This window comes from Theropithecus gelada, chromosome 9 (genome assembly GCF_003255815.1).
Source record: "Theropithecus gelada isolate Dixy chromosome 9, Tgel_1.0, whole genome shotgun sequence".
Classification (NCBI taxonomy): Eukaryota; Metazoa; Chordata; class Mammalia; order Primates; family Cercopithecidae; genus Theropithecus; species Theropithecus gelada.
In genome coordinates this window covers 73262587-73283531 of record NC_037677.1, presented here as the reverse complement: position 1 = coordinate 73283531, position 20945 = coordinate 73262587, and positions in this window count along the sequence as shown.

Below are 20945 nucleotides of genomic sequence, written 5' to 3'. Positions count from 1 at the left end.
TTTATAATGAGTATACATTTTTAAAAATTAAAGATATATTTATCTAAAAACATTAGTAGATTAAGGACTTTACATGTATGTACAATATATACATGATTAATTGTATTTCAATGTATGTACGTGATTAATGTAACTAGGTGTGAAAAAAATGGGTTAATTTTCTGAACCACTAGTGAATTAGTGAAAGGTTGACTTGGAGCTCGGTATATATAATCACTGAAGTCAGTACCAGGAGTCAATAAAATGCTTCAAGGGGTCCTGTTAGAAGTATTTTAAATAATTAAAGATTCATTTTAAGTAGCACAAGTTTCATATAAGCAATAACAGATTCAATAAAGCCCTAAGAATTTTCTCCTTTGCTAAGTATGTCAAACTCCTGCAAATTCCACTTATGTTGTTACTTTGCTTGACAAAATATACCCTCATAGAAAACTCCCAGGTCAGTTTCAGACTGGACCAGATTGATTCCAATTGGATAATTAAAAATTAGTAAGGTTTTATTATTCATATACATGTATTTTTATTTAAAACTTGCTTACTAAACTTGAATTTTTTCTTAGGGTAGCTACGGGGACCCAACTCTATAATCTGTACACCTAATTTAAATTTTGCTAGTTATGTTTGTGTATTAGTTTGTTTTCTGTTGCTTATAACAGGATATCTGAAACTGGGTAATTTATAAAGGAAAGGAATTTATTTCTGACAGTTATGAAGGCTGAAAAGTCCAAGTTCAAGTGGCCACATCTGGTGAGGGTATTCTTGCTGATGAGGGCTCTCTGAAGGTGACGTAGGGCATCACATGGTAAGGGGGTTAAACATGCCAGCTCATGTCTCTCTTCCTCATCTTATAAAGCCACCAGTCCCAGTCCCATGATAACCCATTAATCCATTAATTCATTAACCCATTAATCCGTTAATCCATTCATGGATTAATCCATTCATCAGGGCAGAGCCTTCATGGTGCAATTATTTCTTAAAGGTGCCTCCTCTTGATACTGCCACATTGGGGACTAAGTTTCAAGATGGATTTTGGAGGGGACAAACATTAAAACCTTAGCAGTTTAGTATAATTTGCTAATGGCTTTGTGAGTAAATGAGATCCTACCTCTTTTTGTTTCTCTGGAAGGCCAGGGTTTGATAGACACTTGTTGAACTATTTTTAACCACGGGCCCAATGCAAGGGCTGTACTTTGGGGATTTATTGGCTGGTAAATTATCAAAAAAAAAAAAAAAAATCGGAAACATGCTCCAAAACACAGCTCTTCTATAATAGGGCAGAGGTAACAGTTCAGGGATATTTATTGTACCCATGCTATTTATCAGGTGCTGTCCAGGTGCTAGGGATGCAAAGGTGAATAGACATGGTTCCTGTCCATGCTGCCTTAAGCAAGTAGCATAATTTAGTTAAGTGGGCTGAATATGACACAGTAGGGCACAGTGAAGCTATGACAAGCAGGAGAGAGTTTTCCAGATTTAAAAGCTTTGTTCAAATCTTAACACTGGGTCCTCGAACTTTCAAGACATGCTAAAAAATGAATTTTTTCATTAAATTTCCTGTTTTTAAAATGCTGTTGACTAATTTAAAGTTTTAAAAAATACCGTGATTTTGGATCAAAAAAGAATTTCATTAGGCTGCATTAGAACTCTGGGTTACTGGATAGCCAAGGCAAAAAGAACAAAGCTGGAGTCATCACGTTATCTAACTTCAAACTGTAACACAAGAGTATGGCAACCAAAACAGCATGGTGCTGGTACAAAAAAAGACCTATAGAACAATGGAATAGAATAGAAAGCCCAGATATAATGTCGCACATCTACAACCATCTGACCTTTGACAAAGTTGACAAAAACAAGCAATGGGAAAAGGATTCCTTATTCAATAAATGGTGCTTGGATAACTGACTAGCCATATGCTGAAGACTGAAACTGGACCCTTCCCTTGCACCATATACAAAAATCAACTCGAGGTAGATTAAGGGCTTAAATGTAAAACCGAAAACTATAAAAACCCGAGACGATAACCTAGGGAATGCCATTCCGGACACAGGCCTTGGCAAAGATTTCATGACAAAATGCCAACAGCAATTGTAACAAAAACAAAAATTGACAAATAGGACCTAATTAAACTAAAGAGTTTCTGCACTAGAAAAGAAACTATCAACAGAGCAAACAGCCTACAGAATGGGAGGAAATATTTGCCAACTATGCATCCGACAAAGGTCTAATATCCAGATTCTATAAGGAACTCGAATTTATAAGCAAAAAACAACCCCATTAAAAAGTGGGCAAAGGACATGAACAGACACTTTTCAAAAGAAGACATACATGCTGTCAACAAGCATATGAAAAAATGCTCAACATCACTAATCATTAGAGAAATACAAATCAAAACCACAATGAGATACCATCTCACGCCAGTCAGAATGGCTATTATTAAAAAGTAAAAAATAACAGGTGCTGGCAAGGTTGTGGAGAAAAGGGATTACTCATACACTTCTGGTGGGATTGTAAATTAGTTCAGCCATTGTGGAGAGCAATGTGGTGATTTGTCAAAGAACTTAAAATAGAATTACCATTCAAACCAGCAATCCCATTATTGGGCATATACCCAAAGGAATATAAATCGTTCTACCATAAAGACACATGCACCTGTGCAGAAAACCAAATACTGCATGTTCAGACTTACAAGTGGGAGCTAAATATTGAGAACACATAGACACAAAGAAGGGAACAACAGACACTGGAGCTTACTTGAGGGTGGAGGATAGAAGAAGGAAGGGAATTTAAAAACTACCTATCAGGTGCTATGCTGATTACCTGGTTGATAAAAAATAATCTGTACACCAAACCCCCATAATATGCTACTTACCTATATAACAAACCTACACATGTATCCCTGAACCTAAAATAAAAATAAAAAATTAAAGAACTGTGGGCCACATTTGTGCAACTTCTGTCTTTGGGAAACTGTCTTGTTGGATGACAAAGCGCTGAAAATGTGTCCAGTTGTAAATCAGTATAGTAATACTTAGCTCACAGGTTTATTAACAATATTAAGATATTGGGCATAAAGTATTTGACAAAATGATTGCTGTTAGTTATTATAAATTGGCGATAAAATTCATGTGTCAAGGATAGAAGGCATCAGATGATGGAGTTATAGACTGTTCAGGGAGAAATCAGAGAAAGTTCACCGAAAGTGGTGATATCTGAGCACTGTTTTTTGTAACAGCTTTACTGAGAGATAATTAATATATCACACAATTCACTCATTAAATTGTACAATTCAATAGCTTTAGTATATTCACACAATTGTGCAAACATAACCACAAAAAATTCTCACTTTTATCACCCCAAAAAGTAACCTCGTACCCATTAGCAGTCACCTCCCCTTTCCCCCAATCCTTCTAGCCCCAGTCAACCACAAATCTACTTTCTGTTTGCACACTTAATTCAAATGAAATCATACAATATATGGTCCTTTGTGACTGGCTTCTCTTACTTAGCATAATGTTTTCAAGAGCCATCCATGTAGCGTGTATCAGTATTTCATTGCTTTAGATTGCCAAATAGTATCCTATTATATGAATATACTACATTTTATCGATCTGTTTATTAGCTGATGACCAACTGGGTTGCTTGCACATTTTGCCTCTTAGGAATAATGCTGCTGTGAACATTCATGTACAAATTTTTGTGTGGATATTTTCATTTCTCTTGGGTATGTGCCTAGGAGTAGGATTGCTGGGCTAAGCATTGTTTTGAATAATAAATAGGAGTTTTTAAGCTGAAGAGGCAGGGAAAGTCAGAGGAGGGAGAAAAGATGGGTTAGAATTGGGAGGATGTTTTCTATTTTGAGCAAAACCATGGAGGTCTGGAAGAAGGCATATGCAGGAAACTCATAGTGGTTCTGTATGGAGAAAGTGGTGAGAAATAAAGCTAAAGAAGAAAGCAGAGTTCAAGCCATGGAGGAACTTCTTGGCCTATACTTTCTTTTGAAGGTACTAGGGAGCCATTGAATGCTTTCAAGAAAGGCAAGACCAGACCAATCTGGAAACCATGCAGAGGGTGGGTTTTGTTCCACGGCTGGGATTCTTCCTGGCAGGCAGCTTTGGTCAACATTTTGCTACCCACAGAGAATTTTACTCTTCAGAGCACTCCACCTTAAATATTTGGACTGGCTGCTTGTAGTCAAAATACTGTAATATGGATTTATGATATGTGATGTATTTATAACATAGGCAAGGGAGTTTTAAGCTAAACCATTTTGTTTTCTAAAAAGATATTGCAAAATTGAGCAAGTTTTATTTATGTTGGTACAAAAATGTGTTTAAATGGAGTTTTTGAAAATGAGTGTGCCAATTGCTTAGATTCTTTTTTATTTTTACTTTTTGCAGTAAGAAATATTCATTTTAACCAATAAAAAGTCTACCAGAATGGTGATTGAAATGGAGAAGATGACTCATGACTTGAACCTGAGTTTTCTGAAATTAAAATTCCTTCTGCATTGGCAGCTCTTGCAACAGAATATTCTGAGGGTACTCCTTGTTTATTCTCGGTTGAAGGACAAGAACCTGAATTGAGAAGCTGTCATCCAGAATGAATAGTTTTTGTGTCCCTATGGTATAAGAACTGTTAGATACTATTAAGAATGTTGTGTATTTCCTCTCTCAAAGCTGCAAATATTGGCTATGACTCTTTTCTGAGTTTTATTTAATATGTTTTCCAGTCTTTTTCAGTTATGGGCCTTCAAAAATAATATTTCTCTATGCTGATTTCAAATTGAATTTGTCTTACTATTAAAACAGCTTGTAATTGCTTTTTAATTTCCTAACTCACTTGGTAAACATCAGAAGTGGAGCAGTACAAAAGCGTTTGGAAAAGTTGTATAAAACCTTCTATTTTCTAGCATTTAATTTATTGAATTTGCTTCCTTCCTTTTGAAATGAAATAGAAGTTGGGAAAGTTTAAAATGCTATCAACATACATTCAGTCCACAAATATTTATTGATTTGTGTGTATCAGATACCACAGGGGTATCAGTATACTATGACATAGTGTCAGATAGTATGGGAGGCATGGGGGTCAAGATGATGACGATAAAGGCCCATTTAACAGGGTTTACAACCTGCTGGAGGAGATGAGAAACATATACAAATGACTGCTGTGTGACAGTAAGGCAAGGTCTGGGAGTGGCACAATTGCAGTGCATAGAGATGTAACAGTGACAGCAGTCCTTTGGGACTACTTTCATGTGCCGCTAAATGACGGGGTTATATTCTGAGGAATCCAACCTCAGGCGATTTCATCATTTTGCAAACATCGTATGTAAACCCCGATGGCATAACCAACTAGACACCTCAGCTATATGGTAAAGCCTGTTATTCCTAGGCTACAAACCTGTACAGCATCTTACTGTACTAAATACTACAGGCAATTGTAACACAATGTCAATATTTATGTGTCTAAACATAGAAAAGATACAGTAAAAATATACTATGAAAGATAAAAACACGGTACACCTGTATAGGGCACTTAGCAGGAATGGAGCTTGCAGGACTGAAAGTTGCTCTGGGTGAGTCAGTGAGTGAGCGATGAGTGAATGTGAAGGCCTAGGACATTACTGTATACTACTGTAGATCTTATAAATGCTGTACACTTAGGCTACACTAAATGTATAAAAAATTTTTGGCCAGGCGCTGTGGCTCATGCCTGTAATCCCTGCACTTTGGGAGGCCGAGGCGGGTGGATCACCTGAGGTCAGCAGTTCGAGACCAGCCTGGCCAACATGGTGAAACCCCATAACAAAAATTAGCTGGGTGTGGTGGCGGGCGCCTGTAATGCTAGCGACTCGGGAGGCTGAGGAGGGAGAATCGCTTGAATCCAGGGGGTGGAGGTTGCAGTGAGCCAAGATCGTGCCATTGCACTCCAGCCTAGGTAACAAGAGCAAAACTCCATCTCAAAAAAAAAAAAAAAAAAATCTTTTTAAATAAGAAACTAACCTTAGCTAACTGTAACTTTTACTGTATAAACTTTTAAATTTTTAAACAACTTTTGGCTCTTTTGAAATAACACTTATCTTAAAACAAACACATCTTATAGCTGTACAAAAATATTTTCTATCTTATATTCTTATTCTGTATGCTTTTTTCTATTTTTGAAACATTTTATTTATTTTTCAGTTTTTAAACTTTTTTTGTTAAAAACTAAGAGAAAAACACACACATTAGCCCAGGCCTACACAAGGTCAATATCATCAAGATGTCATTAGGCCACTGGAGTTTTTCAGCTCCATTATAATTTCGCAGGACCATCACTGTACGTGCTGTCCATCGTTACACACATTGTTATGTGGTGCATGACTGTATTGTTTTGGGTGATTTTTTAAGGGTCGTGCAGAAAAGGAGTCTGTGACTGAACATGTTAGGAAGCATTGCTTTATTTTTATTTTTATTATTACTATGTTTTTAGATGGAGTCTTGCTCTGTCACCCAGGCTGGAGTACAGCGGCATGATCGTGGCTCACTGCATCCTCTGCCTCTCGAGTTCAAGCAAGTTTCCTGCCTCAGCCTCCCAAGTAGCTGGGATTACAGGTGCATGCCACCACACCCAGCTAATTTTTGTAGTTTTAGTAGAGACGGGGTTTTGCCATGTTGGCTAGGCTGATCTTGAATTCCTGATCTCGGGTGATCTGCCTGCCTTGGCCTCTCAAAGTGCTGGGATTACAGGCGTGAGCCACCGTGCCCAGCCAGGAAGCACTGATTTAAACAAAATCAAACGGGGAGTGGCTAAGAGGTTCTGGGTTCAAATTCTGTTATCTTTCTTTTTCTTTTTCTTTTTTTTTTGAGACAGAGTCTCTCTCTGTCTCCCAGGCTGGAGTACAATGGCACGACCTCGGCTCACTGCAACCTCTGCCTCCCTGGTTCAAGCGATTCTCCTGCCTCAGCCTCCCAAGTCGCTGAGACTACAAGCACGTGCCACCACGCCCAGCTAATTTTTGTATTTTTAGTAGAGACGAGGTTTCACCATGTTGGCCAGGATGGTCTCAATCTCTTAACCTCATGATCCGCCTGCCTCAGCCTCCCAAAGTGCTGGGATTACAGGCGTGAGCCACTTCACCCAGCCTAAATCCTGTTATCTTTTAATTACCCATCGTGAGATTTTGGTCATGTTATTTAACCCTAGAATTTCCTCATCTATGAAAACAATCTATTCCATAGGTAGTAGAAAGGATTATGTGAGACATGTAAAGCATTTAGAAGAGCTTGCTATAGAGTATGCCATCAATAATGAGTATTCTGGCCAGGTGTGGTGGCTCATGCCTGTAATCCAGCACTTTGGGAGGCTGAGGCAGGCAGATTGCCTGAGCTCAGGAGTTCTAGACCAGCCTGGCCAACATGGCAAAATCCCGTCTCTATAACAAACAAACAAACAAAAACAAAAATTAGCCAGGCATTGTGTTGAGCATCCATAAGGCAGGAGAAACGCTGGAGCCTGGGAGGTCAAGGCTGCAGGGAGCCATGTTCATGTCACTGCACTTCAAACTGGGTGAAAAATTGGGACCCTGACTCTTTAAAATAACAAAAAAAGTATTCTTTGAATGTGGGACTTCTCAGAACCCAAAGTGCTAATATGCATTCTGAACTGAAAAGTGAGAGAGAGAGAGAAAAATCACGCAATTTATTTCAAACACTTAAAAAAAAAAAAATAGTGTCTCAAAGGCTAGTGTTCTAAGGAACAGATCTTGAAAACCCTAGGACAGGGAGGTTAGAGATAAAGAAGATAGCAGTTGAGCTGGGCATTGTAAGAGGGAAGTGACTTGATCAAATAAAACTGGGGTACAAAGCATAAAAGAGCAAAAGCAAAAAACAAAGTGTTATAATTGAGAGCCGCAAAAATAGTTTGTAAAAGTTATATTTGTTCCCAGGGGAAAAAATTGCCTTCTGGATGGAAAGGAAAGAAGCCAAAATGATTGCAGTGCATGGCTACTGTTTTTCCCCCTTCTTCAGGTAGCAGCATCAGAATTTCCTTGGGGAACCGCTGGAGGTGAAGAGATGGATATACTGGGAAAGGGCTGCAGCTGAGTCTTCAAAGTCCTTGTGTTGTAAAACGGACAAAAGTGAGATACTTTAACCTCTACTGGTTAAGACCACTGTCTCTTTTTGTTCTGACATTTCCTCATTCACACTTCCATTGTGTTTGAGATATTTAGAAGGGCTGTTGGCCTATCTTTGAATCCAATTGAGGGAAGTTGAGTTGGGAATCATACATTTAGCTTCAGTTTAATGGATATATTTATGTGGTTCACAGTCACTTCTATGACAGTTCAGTTAGTGCTGGCATCCTAATGTAATTCCTGACTTCCAGAAATACCCCTGTTACCGTGTGATGACTGCCTTGCTGTTGTGATGAGCGGACACCAACAGCAAACTGGTTAATGAGCATCATTTATTCTAAGAATATTTAATATCAGTCCCTGGACAAGAAAACTTGACATGTCTGGAAATCTTCCAGCTTATATGGAGAAGAAATCTGAGAGATTCCAAACTTGGCAGCAACGATAAAAATACACACAAAAGTATCAATAACAAGTTGTGAAGCTGAAAGAACATTTAAAAGCCATCAGTAACCAATAAAACCTCAAACAAAAGACCCCAACAAATTCTGACCAACATGGTAGAGGAAGGACTGAATTATCTGTTTTCCTTAAAAAAATCATGCTTTGAAGTTATTGTTGTATGAAGAAGTGATTGAAGAGTATTCAGCCAAAAAATGTAGCGGGGAGAAAAAAAGTCATTATGGACATAGGCCAGGGAGGATTTGGTGATGATTGTGGTATTTCTCAGCTTTTTTGGATCTGTGATCTGTTATTTCTTTTCTTGTTTGAAATATTTGCCTGCAATATCTAGTTTTATATTTGTTGTTTTCTATTCTTTTTCTTAAAAAGGGCTCTGCCAACTGAAAAAGCATTAGAACTCACAAAACTTGATCTGCCTCTGGGAATGGCCCTTGCCATCTCCCATGGTGGGGTCCAAGTGGTGCTGATTCCATCCCAGGCTCTGGAAGGGCGAGTCTTTCCAAGCTGGCCAACGGAGCACTGAAATCAGTCAGTTTGAGAGAACGGTTCAGGAATGGACACATGACATGATCAGAGCCAGAGACTCAGTTCTCTGGCTTGTGCCAGAAAGCCAGTTGGTTGGGAGGCAGACCCTTCCCTAAATGTGCAGGGCACAGGTGGAGGCTTTGTACCATGTGTCTAAAAATGATCAAGATACCAAATTGGTAATCAATATATAATCTTTCTAATGTGACTAGTATACCTTCATAAGGACAAAATAAAAATATATATTTAAGGTCATGATTTTTATATGATTGAAAATTATCAAATAGTCAAAGACAAATGAATTAAAATTTTGTGAACATGATTGGGCATTCTGTTAGTATGCTGGCAATGATTAGAGGGATAATAAACATACATGGGCACACACATATATCCCAAATTATTATGTAATTATTTCATAACATGTATTTTCACAATTTATAACAGCAAAAATAACTATTTTATACTCAAGATTTTACATAATTTGTTCTATTGACAGTAATGATCCAATGGATTTTTAAAATTTGAATATATTTTCATCAAAAGATACAGAATTAAGGTAAATGCATTCTAAAGAATTAGCAATATTTTTCTGTTTTCAGTTGTTTTGCTTCTAAGGTAGGTCTATTAAAATAAAATGTAAAATGCATATTACAGATAATATAAAAGTGTAAATGAAAGGTTTATGAATATAGCTTAAATTTCAAAATAATTTTGAAATTTAAATTCAATCTTATTAAATAAAAAAGATTCACATTTCCAGTGTTCAATATTCTTCTAGTTGCCATGGTATTATATCAGGATCACATCTTGTGCACAAAGCAATCTAGACCCATGTGTAAAAAATGTAAGGTTGATCTGAATTCTTTAGTATTATAAAATGTCTCTCAGCTATAATGTACAAATATTAGAAATATTTCTCTAATTGTTGGCTTGCTCTGTAGCCATAAGTTGGGACATGAAGAAACATACAAGAAAAGGGTACTTGCCACAACTGGGAATTAATATTTCATTTGCAAGATTCTACTGCATTCATGCTAATTGATAGAAAGGACTTGACAAATGAATTAGTTTGTCTTTTTTTGTACCTAAACTCTTCCTCCTCTCAAATCCCCTCACACTTGTAATCAGTGTCCATCTGTGACATCGTCAGCAGGATAACTCACAAGATTTCATGGTATTCAGATACAAGTTAATTTAAGGACCCAGAACAAGAGATGGGGAGAAGCATTTCCCGGGGATCTAAAAGTTGTGATTGACAAGAATGGATGTTTAAGACACTCTCTAACGAATATATACACAGTATATAGTTTTGTGTGTGTCTATGACAAGTGGAGTCTAAAATCAGGAAACCCAGTGAAGAAATAATACCCCGCAGGACCATTCCGTTGCTACCCAGAATTCCCAGGGCTCGGTCTCCTAGGTGACTTCTCTTCACTGAGGGGAGGGGGAAGGTGATCCTACCCCTCACCCAGGGTGCTTCTTGAGCGATTTTCTTCTCTCTCTCACTATTTGTCTAATCTCTTTCATAGCAAGTATTTAAGAAAGACTTTGACTCTAATTAGCTTCAGAGTTCTGCCCCCAGTAGGGGATAAGAATCCCCGAGTCAAGGAATTATGAAGGTTTGGCAATCTGCTTAAAACAGGAAGAGAGGGCCAGGCGCAGTGGCTCACGCCTGTAATCCCAGCACTTTGGGAGGCGGAGGCGGGCGGATCACAAGGTCAGGACATGAAGAGGATCCTGGCTAACACGGTGAAACCCCGTCTCTACTAAAAATACAACAACAAAATTAGCCGGGCGTGGTGGAGGGTGCCTGGAGTCCCAGCTACTCGGGAGACTGAGGCAGGAGAATGGCGTGAATCCGGGAGGCGGAGCTTGGAGTGAGCCGAGATCGCGCCACTGCACTCCAGCCTGGGCGACAGAGCGACACTCCGTCTCAAAAAAAAAAAAAAAAAGGAAGAGAGGCCAGGTGCGGTGGCTCACGCCTGTGATCCCAACACTTTGGGCAGATCACTTGAGATCAGGAGTTTGAGACCAGCCTGGTCAACATGGGGAAACCTCATCTCTTCTAAAAATACAAAAATTAGGCCGGTGTGATTGTGGGCCTATAGTCTCAGCTACTCGGGAGGCTGAGGCAGGAGAATCGTTCGAACCTAGGAGGTGGAGGTTGCAGTGTGCCGAGAACACACCACTGCACTCTCGCCTGGACGACAGAGACTCCCATCTTAAAAATAAATAGAATATAATAAAATAAAGTAGGAAAAGAGAAGAATTCAGGAAAAACAAACAAATTAATATATCAATAAATTATCCTGCCACAGTGACAATGGCGACTTGCTTTCCAAGTGGTGGGAAAATACGTTTTAGTTGTTTCTTTCATCCCCTGTGTCTCAAAGGGGGCCAATCATTCTGGAAATCAGCTAGAGAAATGAGAACAAATATTAGAGAGAAGACCCCAAAGTCCTAACTGAGACTAACACAGCTTCATTAAGGGCCTGCTGACAAGGAGCAGGGGGCAGGGGCGGGGCCAAGACCTGGAGATTTTCAGTCCTAGAATTTATTTCAGAAGCATAGAGAGACAGTTGTCTCGATGAAACAGGTATTGTTAAATAGGACAGTAGCTGAAGTAGCCAGGTTATATTTTGGTGAGCCTAGCATGAAAAGAGAGAATGTTTTGCATAAGACTGAGCAGCGTAATTACAATATGGGTTAGAAGAATGGTAAAAAAAAAATTAGGCCCAGAGGAAAATATTTCAAAAGTAAATTGTAATTTTATGTTGTGAACTAATTGGAAGCTTAAAATGGCAATTGAAATTCTTTCTGGGCCTTAGGGAGATGAGGCGGCCTTCTTCAGGATGTTCGAACTTAATTACCAGGTGCAGCAAAAGCAGAATAGATTTTGTAAAATTACTTAAAATAATTGTGTTGGGCACCAGCAATAGTTATATTTATCTAAAGGCCTTAGCACACCTTTCAAGTTGAAAGGTAATTTGTGTCATTGAAAATTTGGTAGAATTTCAGTGCATCTACAGATGAGTGGAAATAATGTTTGAAAAATGTGTTCTGTACCCTGTCAGGAATACATTTGAGTTTTAAAATGTATATGGATGTTTCTTTAGTGGTATATTGGCAGAAAACTGTTTTTATGTTCTTAAAAATATTTTTAAATGCTAAAAGTAATATAACAACATTACAAAGTTTTAGAAAAATAGAAAAAAGTAATGTATAATCTTACCAGCCTACTACAAGAACTCATCTTTTCTTTTTATAATCCTTTGTGGGCATATGGTTTCCATATGGTTATGCAATTTTGTATCATGCTCTTTTTTCCCTTATTATAAAATAAGCATTTTCTTATGCTTTTACATACCCCATATTTTAATTTAAAATTTTAATGGCTGCATGGTATTCCTTTTAGGAACTGTGCCAAAATTAACTTAATGACAGTCTCTAGGATAAAACATTTAGATTGTTTTCAATTTTTGCTATTAAAATAAAAATGCAATGAATGTACTCACATGGGAAATGCCCTCCTTTCATCTCTTGTCCTGGCTCCAAGTTTTGAATTATTTCTATGAAGTAAGATTAGTGGGTAAAAATGGGGATAGGACATTTTTTTGGCTCTGGATATGAATTGTTAATTTTTTTTTTTTTTTTTTTTTACTAAAGGGTAGTGACAATGAAATAAAATGTTACAATGTTTCAGACCAGCACATTCATCATTGTACTCGCTAGCATTTTGTCTTTCCCTCCCTCCCTTCCTTTCCTTTCCTTTCCTTCCTTCCTTCTTTCCTTCCTTCCTTCCTTCCTTCCTTCCTTCCTTCCTTCCTTCCTTCTCTCCTTCCTTCCTTCCTTCTCTCCTTCCTTCCTTCCTTCTCTCCTTCCTTCCTTCCTTCCTTTTCTCACTCTGTCTCTAATTTAATACAGCTCTCTTTTCTGTTCATCTGTGAACAGAGTTAAGCGTTTTTGCTTATGTTTATTTCTTCTTAGGTCTTTTATGAATTGTGTATTCAGGATCTAAAGGGTAATCTCTCAAACATAGACCTAAATTCAATTGATGACAAGTTCATTAAAAGTTCCTGAAAATTTGTTAGATGAAAGTAATTACATGCCCAACTCAAGTGAATGAAAAGAAACTCTTAGTTATATATGAATCGGAAATTAATATTTCTGGCCGGGCACGATGGTACACGCCTGTAATCCCAGCACTTTGGGAGACCAAAGTGGGCGGATCACGAGGTCAGGAGATAGAGACCATCCTGGCTAACATGGTGAAACCCTGTCTCTACTAAAAAGACAACAATTAGCCTGGCCTGGTGGCACGCACATGTAATCCCAGCTACTTGGGAGGCTGAGGCAGGAGAATCGCTTGAACTCGGGAGGTGGAAGTTGCAGTGAGCCAAGATTGCGCCACTGCACTCCAGCCTGGTGACAGAGCAAGACTCTGTAAAAAAAAAAAGAAAAAAAGAAAAAAAGAAAGAAAAGAAAAATTAATATTTCTAATGAGGGTTAGTTAATACTTTCAGATAATGATTTTCTCTGGTTACCTCAATCCAAACTAATTTCCTTCAAAATGTTAATAAGTCTGGATGTTTTGGGGTCATTAAAAAAAGAGAATAAAAACATTTAAAAATAAGGATTCACAAAAAAGAGTTCTGTGATGACATAATTTGTGATATAACACTCAAGGGAATAGTGGGCAAAAAGAAGGACATTTCCTCTTTGTGACACTAAAAGTGCCTAGACAAATTGAATCATATAATCCAGTATGCCCAGTTTGTGTGATTTCCCAAATTCTGTTCCAGGGACCTGACTTCAGCCTCTTCTTGGAACTTATAAAGCCCATTAGCTAAATAAATCTGTTTAACAAATCACTTGATCATACAGTTTACATTCTTCATGGGCGTGGTCATGAGAGATATGGATGTTTTTTGCTTTGAAAAGAGGAAGACTTGCTCCTTTGACTCTGCTCCTTCCTACCCTAGAAAGCCAAATGAGTAGCAAGGGAGGTGTGGGAACAGGGGGTGCTGATCTGGGCCTCAGGGAGAAGACTTCATTGCCTTGGGTTCATAGCGTTTTGCCTTTTTTGTCATTAAATTGTAAGATCTATAGCAGTGGTTAAGGCTGAGGATGCTTAGGAAGTACATAATAAAAATCCATGGGATCTTTAGACAAATGTAATAGAACCTCTAACTATTTTTATTTTCCATCTTATTTTTTGGATGTTTCAATTTCTATTGTGGAGTAGTATATGTTTATAATAAGTAAACATATATTAAGGAGACATGTTCAAATTTGATACTAGTGATCTAAGATAGGAAAGAATAGGTTGTGGGCTTAAAAGAAAATAAAGAGGATATTTATTTTAAAAATATTCATTCAGCAAACAATGAGCGTCAAATATACTAGGCACTCGTATAGAGCATATAATAATAAACCAGGATCCCTTCCTTCCCAGAATTTTAAGGACTTGAGCCAGAAGGACAAAAGAAGTTCTAGAAACTCATGTGTAATCAATGTAGCTCATCAGGCAAGAACATTTGGATTTAGAGCATGTTTTTGCTTGGAGTTTTCTTGCATCTCCAGTCTATGGCGGCAGCTAATGACTTGTTAAGAACCCTGTTTCCTGTCCATCTTTTTTTTTTCCCATGTCTTTCCATGTTAAATATATGCACAATGATTATTGATTCTAAAATATATGATTCTCAAAGCTGGGTGCACTTCAGAATTGGTATAGCTAAAAACAAACAAACAAACAAAAAAACCCACAAAACCCAGAGTGTACACATTACTAAATCATTAACCAGATTTCTATAATGAGAAGGAAAACAAAAAATAACTGGTCTAGCTAAGAGGTTCATTATTATGTGAATTGTCTGGTTAATTGATATCAACTTGGGGTCATTTAATGGTATATTTGTCAGGACTCCTATAACAAAGTGCCACAGATTGGGTGGCCTAAACAACAGAAATTTATTGTCTTATAGTTCTGGTGGCTAGAGCCAGAGAGGAAGATGCCAGCAGGGTTGCTTCTTTCTGTGGGCTGTGTGAGACAGAATCTTATCCTAGCCCTCATCTAGTTTCTGGTGGTTTGCTGGCCATCTTTTGCATTCTTTGACTTGTAGATGCATCACCCCAATCTCTGCTTTCACCTTCATATGTTTTTCTCCCTACATCTGTCCAAATTTTCCCTTTTTAGAAGAACATCAGTCATATTGAACTAAGGCCCACCCTCATAACCTCATCTTAGTTTGATCATCTGCAAGCACCCTATTTCCAAAGAAGATCATCTTCACAGGTTCTGGGGATTAAGGCTTCACCATCTTTTTGTGGGACACAATTCAACCCATAACAGATGGTTAGAATATGCTGGCAGATGGAAGGATGGTTTGACAAATGCCACCATGATGTACAATGATTTTATGCTACAATATTTTATATTTTAGACTTAATCAATCTGCCTTCTTTATGGGAATCATTTTGTAATATGTAATTACATTTATATATGCAGTTCCATGTAGATAAAGAGTGAATATTGATGTGATTTTGACAGGCACCATGCAATAGTTTGTAATTCTATTTGGTGGTGTCTGAGTTGTGCCTGAGCTCGCCACTCCTGCACGGTATCGTTCATGGATTCTGAACATTTTGAAAAGGCACATTTCCTATCTGATTCTGTTAGTCCAGATGACTCCAATCCTCTCTGCTCCAGGCAACTAGTTCTTACAGTTCTAAGTCTTATTTTTTGAGATTTACCTACCCCCTGGGGGGTTCATATTAACTCCTTCTACTTCCTCTATGTTGTCCTCTAGATTGTCCCCAAGTTTTCTGAGATGATTTCATGATATACTTGAAAACACAAGGCTCACGCCTGTAATCCCCACACTTTGGAAGGCCAAGACAGGAGAATTGCTTGAGTGCAGAAGTTTTGAGACCAGCCTAAGCAACACAGGGAGACCACATACAAAAAATAAACAAAAACAAACCAGAAGGGAAGCAGATATACAGAAGAGCAATCCGAGAATATGGTCCCTAAATGCTACTTCATGAGTTGGGTGCAACACAATCACTGGGGGGAATAAATATATTGCTCTCAGACCCCATCCATGGAAATTCTGATTCAGCATGCTTGGGATTGGGCACAGAAATACGCAATTCAGGAAACAGGAATATAGCTCGCTTATCATCCACTTCCTGTTCAGCTCCTCCTAGTGACAGAAGCCATCTGTCCCACTCCATCTAGGGGTTTTCTCATTCATGTTGGGACTCCTAGAGGTCTAGATTGTAGACTCCAAGTCTTGGAAAGACCTGAGAATCCCCAGGGTGGCAGTGTGGTGTAATGATTGGGAGCCTGAGCAATGGATTCTGCCACTGTCTAGCTGGCTCACTGTGGGTTTAACCTCTGTGATTCTCAGTCTCTTCACCTATAAAAGTAATAAAAGCCGTTTTCTAAATTTGTGAGCTTTAAATGAGTTCCTACCTTTAAAGCACTTATGATAGTGCTTGGCACATAGCAGTCTGTCAATCAATCTTGTTATTGCTAACATGATTATTTTGCTGCCCATCTAAGGTTCAATGTCTAAATTCCAGTTTTCTGTCTAAGGAGCTACCTCATTCTAGGAGACTTAAAATAGGAATTACACATTTGATTTCAAATACAAACTCTTGCCATTGGACAAGTTAAACCTTCTCTTTACTCCTCGTTCAGTTTGGTATGGACTTACCCCAAAGCGGCAATAAGAACACCGTATTAGAATGTATAAGGTCATGTGTCTATAATCAGCATAAGAGGTACAGTGGCAGGGCGTTTCTTCCTTATAGCTGCAGTAGTGGAGTCTGAGTTGGTCTGCAGATGCATGGGGAGACCCTGGGTAACTCAAAGCACCTGGGTGAGCTGTAGACTTTCCCGCTTACTCATATCCCATTTGTCCAGTTCATAGCATTGGGCTGCAGCTTTTGACTTGCATGCTAATTCCATGTTGGAACTGGAGTCCTATCCAGGGCCCTGCCCACGTAGCTAGAACTCACCCCAGCCACCCAGGCTACTCCAGCCTAGCTCTCCAGGATAATAAATCCTATCTTTGCTGTCTCAGTGCTAGTTTCGAACTTACTGGCAAAAAAGGTGGTAAGTGAGGTGAGGAACTACAGAGGGTGGTTGGTGCCTCAAGAGATTTGGGAAGTTGTATACTGATATTGAAAATGTGTATATTGATAGATATGGAAAAATGTCATGAAAATACATTGCCATCATAAACACAGAAGTGCGTAAAGCAAGACATACATGTAAGTGACAATTATTTTTATGTTAGAGGAGACATGTTACTCAGGTCTCTCTGCAATTATTATCCATGCTAAGGATTCACTGGGAATCCTGCTGTGACAGCGACTTCTCTTTTCCTACTCTGTATATCATTTATTACAGGCTCTACTACACTCTGTGCATTTGTTTACTTGCCTGACCCTTCAAAGGGCTGTGCCAAGGCCCTCAAGGATTCATTTTTACAGCTTATCACCTGACACAGTGCCTGGGACTTAGTAGGTGCTCAATAAATATTTGTAAAATAAACAAAATATTTATGTAACTAATTTTTTATTAAACCATATGAAGATATCAAAAATTAAAAACAGCAAAAAATGGAAACCAAAAAAATCATCAACATTGAGGGGTGGCTAAGTAAATTATGCCAAGAACTATGTGACAGAATTTCATGATTTGAATAATAATGTTTTCAGAAATATTTAATGACACAAGAAAATACTAATCTATTAAGTTGAAAAGCAGTGTATAAAACTCTGTGATGTCATCCCATACATTAGTATATGAAACATAAATGTGTGTATATATTAGATGTATGGGTCTAAGGAAGGAAAACAGTGTTACTGGTGATCATCTCTGCTTGGTAAACTAGTTTTTATTTTCTTTGCAGTATTTTATCTTACAAATTTTCTGCATGTATTTTTTTCCTCTGTGGATTTGTGTAGAGAAGTATGCATGTATTTTTATGTTCTGAGAGAAATTGAGAGATGGGATTTTAAAAATAAAATACAAGCTAAGAAAGCCTAGTGAAACATTGCTAAGGCTGTTCTCATGGGGTGGGGAAGGGTAAAAAGAGGGACGAGATCATTTATTCAAGATTAAGTTAGAAATTTGTCCTCAGGATCCTCAGGATCTCCAGACTTTAAAGGAACCTTCTGCTGGCTCCTTTCTGAAAATGACTCCTTGGAATCATGCCACCTTCTCCAGGATGACCTGGGTCAGTCTGGCTCTTGCCTCATGAGGGACAGCAGCTGTTTACAATTTTTGCTGTGCTCTCCCTGTTACAAGTCAAGGTGCTGCAAAGACAAGAACTCTACGCAGAGGTGTCCTCAAGGGGCAGGCTCCTCTCTTTGTCCCACCAAGGCAGATTCCTTCTCCTGAGGTGTGGCAACCTCACGGCAGGGCCGAAAATATAACACAACCATGTGTTGTGCAGAGCAGTCTGTCTGGTCACAGTTCAAAAGCCTTTCAAGCAAAAGTTTCTCATTTATTATAGAAAAGAAAACATTATTGCAAAGATTCTTAAAAGAGAGCTAGTGAACCATGTTGAGGCTAACTTAAAAAGGAGTGGGGTTGCAAAATTGCCCGTGGAGAGGAAGATGAGGAATGGACTGGGAGCATTTGAAAGCCGAGGTGACCTAGGAGAGCAGGAGCGGCGGCTAAATTTGTACTCAGCATCTAGGTCATGCTGACCTGCTTGGGAAAGGGAAGTTGAGAGGAGGGTTAAGTGAGAACTGGGAGGTCAATGCATAAATAAATGTGGCCTAGGCCAGTGCTTCTCAGATTTGCACATGTACACAATCACCTGGAATCTTAAATGCAACTTCTGGTTCAGCAGGTCCGAGTGGGGCCTGAGAAGCTGCATCTCTAGCACGCCCCCATGTGTTGCTGATACGGCTGGTCCATGGACCACACTTTGAGAAGTCAGGGCTTAGGAGCTGGGAGGGGACACAAAAGGGGCTTTGAGGGGCTGAGAGGAGTGCAGTTTACCTTGTTGTCTGAGCACACAAGGCCGGTTGGGGAAGGATTTCCTAGTGATAGCAAAAATCATTTGATCAGGTTGGGAGGGAAGCCGTCTGTTTTCAGCCAGGAGTATTTGGGAAATCCTGTGGTGTGGTGGAATAGATATCAGGATTTTGAGTCACGTTGACATGAGTGTGAATCCAAAGGAGCTTGGTGTTTATCTTGTAGCAGACAGGAGGCTTTGAAGGGTTTAAGCTTCTCCTGGTCAACGCTTTCCTTAGCCTGTTGGCTAAAGGCCTCATGCGTGCTTCAGACATAGCTGGAAACTTCAGTGGAAATGGTCCATTGCCACCCTCCTGGCCCAGTTGAGGGACACTTCCTGGCCAGAGCCACTTGCCTAGAAAGGGAGAAAGGTTTGCAAAGCCAGACCTCTAGCCACAGTCAGGGTACACACTGGGCTCAGGGCCCCTTCCAGTAATGAGGTTGGCTTTCTGTTCTGTGTTATCAGCATCTCACACCCTTGATACTCAAACTCTGGTCTGCAGACCAGCCATGTCTGTATCACCTTGTTAGAAACTCAGAATCTTTGACTTCATCTCAGAGCTTCTAAATCAAATCTGCATTTTAAGAAGATTCCAAAGTGATGTGCATGCCCATTAAAGTTGGAGAAGTACTACCTTATGTACCTCTTCCATCAGCACATTTCAGGTCAGGGAAAGAAACTTAATTAATAAATTAAACAAGTGCTTATATAGCCTTACTGTGGACCAGGCAATGTTCTAAGCACCTTTCAAATATTAACTCATGTAGTCAACCATCACCCACATCATTGCACTCTTCTCTTGCCTGAAGCCACACTGCAGTGTCCAGGAGGGCAGTAGGGTCCTGTCATATAGAACCCTGGCACCCACCTGGCCAGCTGGGACATAACTTCAGACTCTTTCTAGGGCTCAGCAAAAAGCACAGCCTATGGGGGAGATTTGCATGTGAGGGGCTGTCTTTGTGGAATCATCCTTTCTAAGCATCTTGGAAAGCTTTCTGGGTTCTGATAGTGATTGCATTCCAGAAATGCGTTGGTAGATTGGCTTTCATCCTCTCTTTCTCTCTAGCCATTCTTCGGATTCTAGAGGGAGGGGAAGGATAGCTGTTGGAAAAATCGGATCAGGCCAATGGGGTGAGTCTCTGGCATGGAAAACTGCCTGCTCAGGTTTTCCATGCCAGAGACTCACCCCATTGGCCTGATCCGAGATTTCTGAAATAAGCCCACTCTCAGAGTGTGGACTTTTGGCCTACATCAGGCCATGGTTTAGATTTTGGACTCTGGAGAAAGACTTCCTGGGTTCAAACCTGTGTCTGTCACTTGCCAGTTGTGTGGACCGTGGATAAATTACTTAACATCTCTGTACTTTAGTTTTCCCATCTGTAAAAGGGACATATTAAAGTACTTCCTTTATAGATGTGTGGTGAGGATTAAATGAATTAATATGTGTAACATACCTAGACGCACTCAATGTTACCTATTGTTGTGGTTCTGTCGTAAGTCAGAGTTCACATCCCCTTCATCCAGGTAGGGCTGGATGGCCGTGCTATTCAGGAGGCCCAGAACTAAGCTGGGGATTCCAGGGATGTCCCCAGAATTGAAGAGAGAGTTGACAACTCTCCAAGGGTGAAGAGGAATTAAAGGCTGCTTTCCTTTCCTACTACTGGTGTAACAAATTATCACTACTTGGCCACTTAAAACAATATCAATTTACAGTGTTACATTTCTGGAGGTCAGAAGTCTGAGATGGGTTTCATTAGACTCAAATCGAGGTATTGGCAGGATTGAATTTCTTTTGGAGGCTC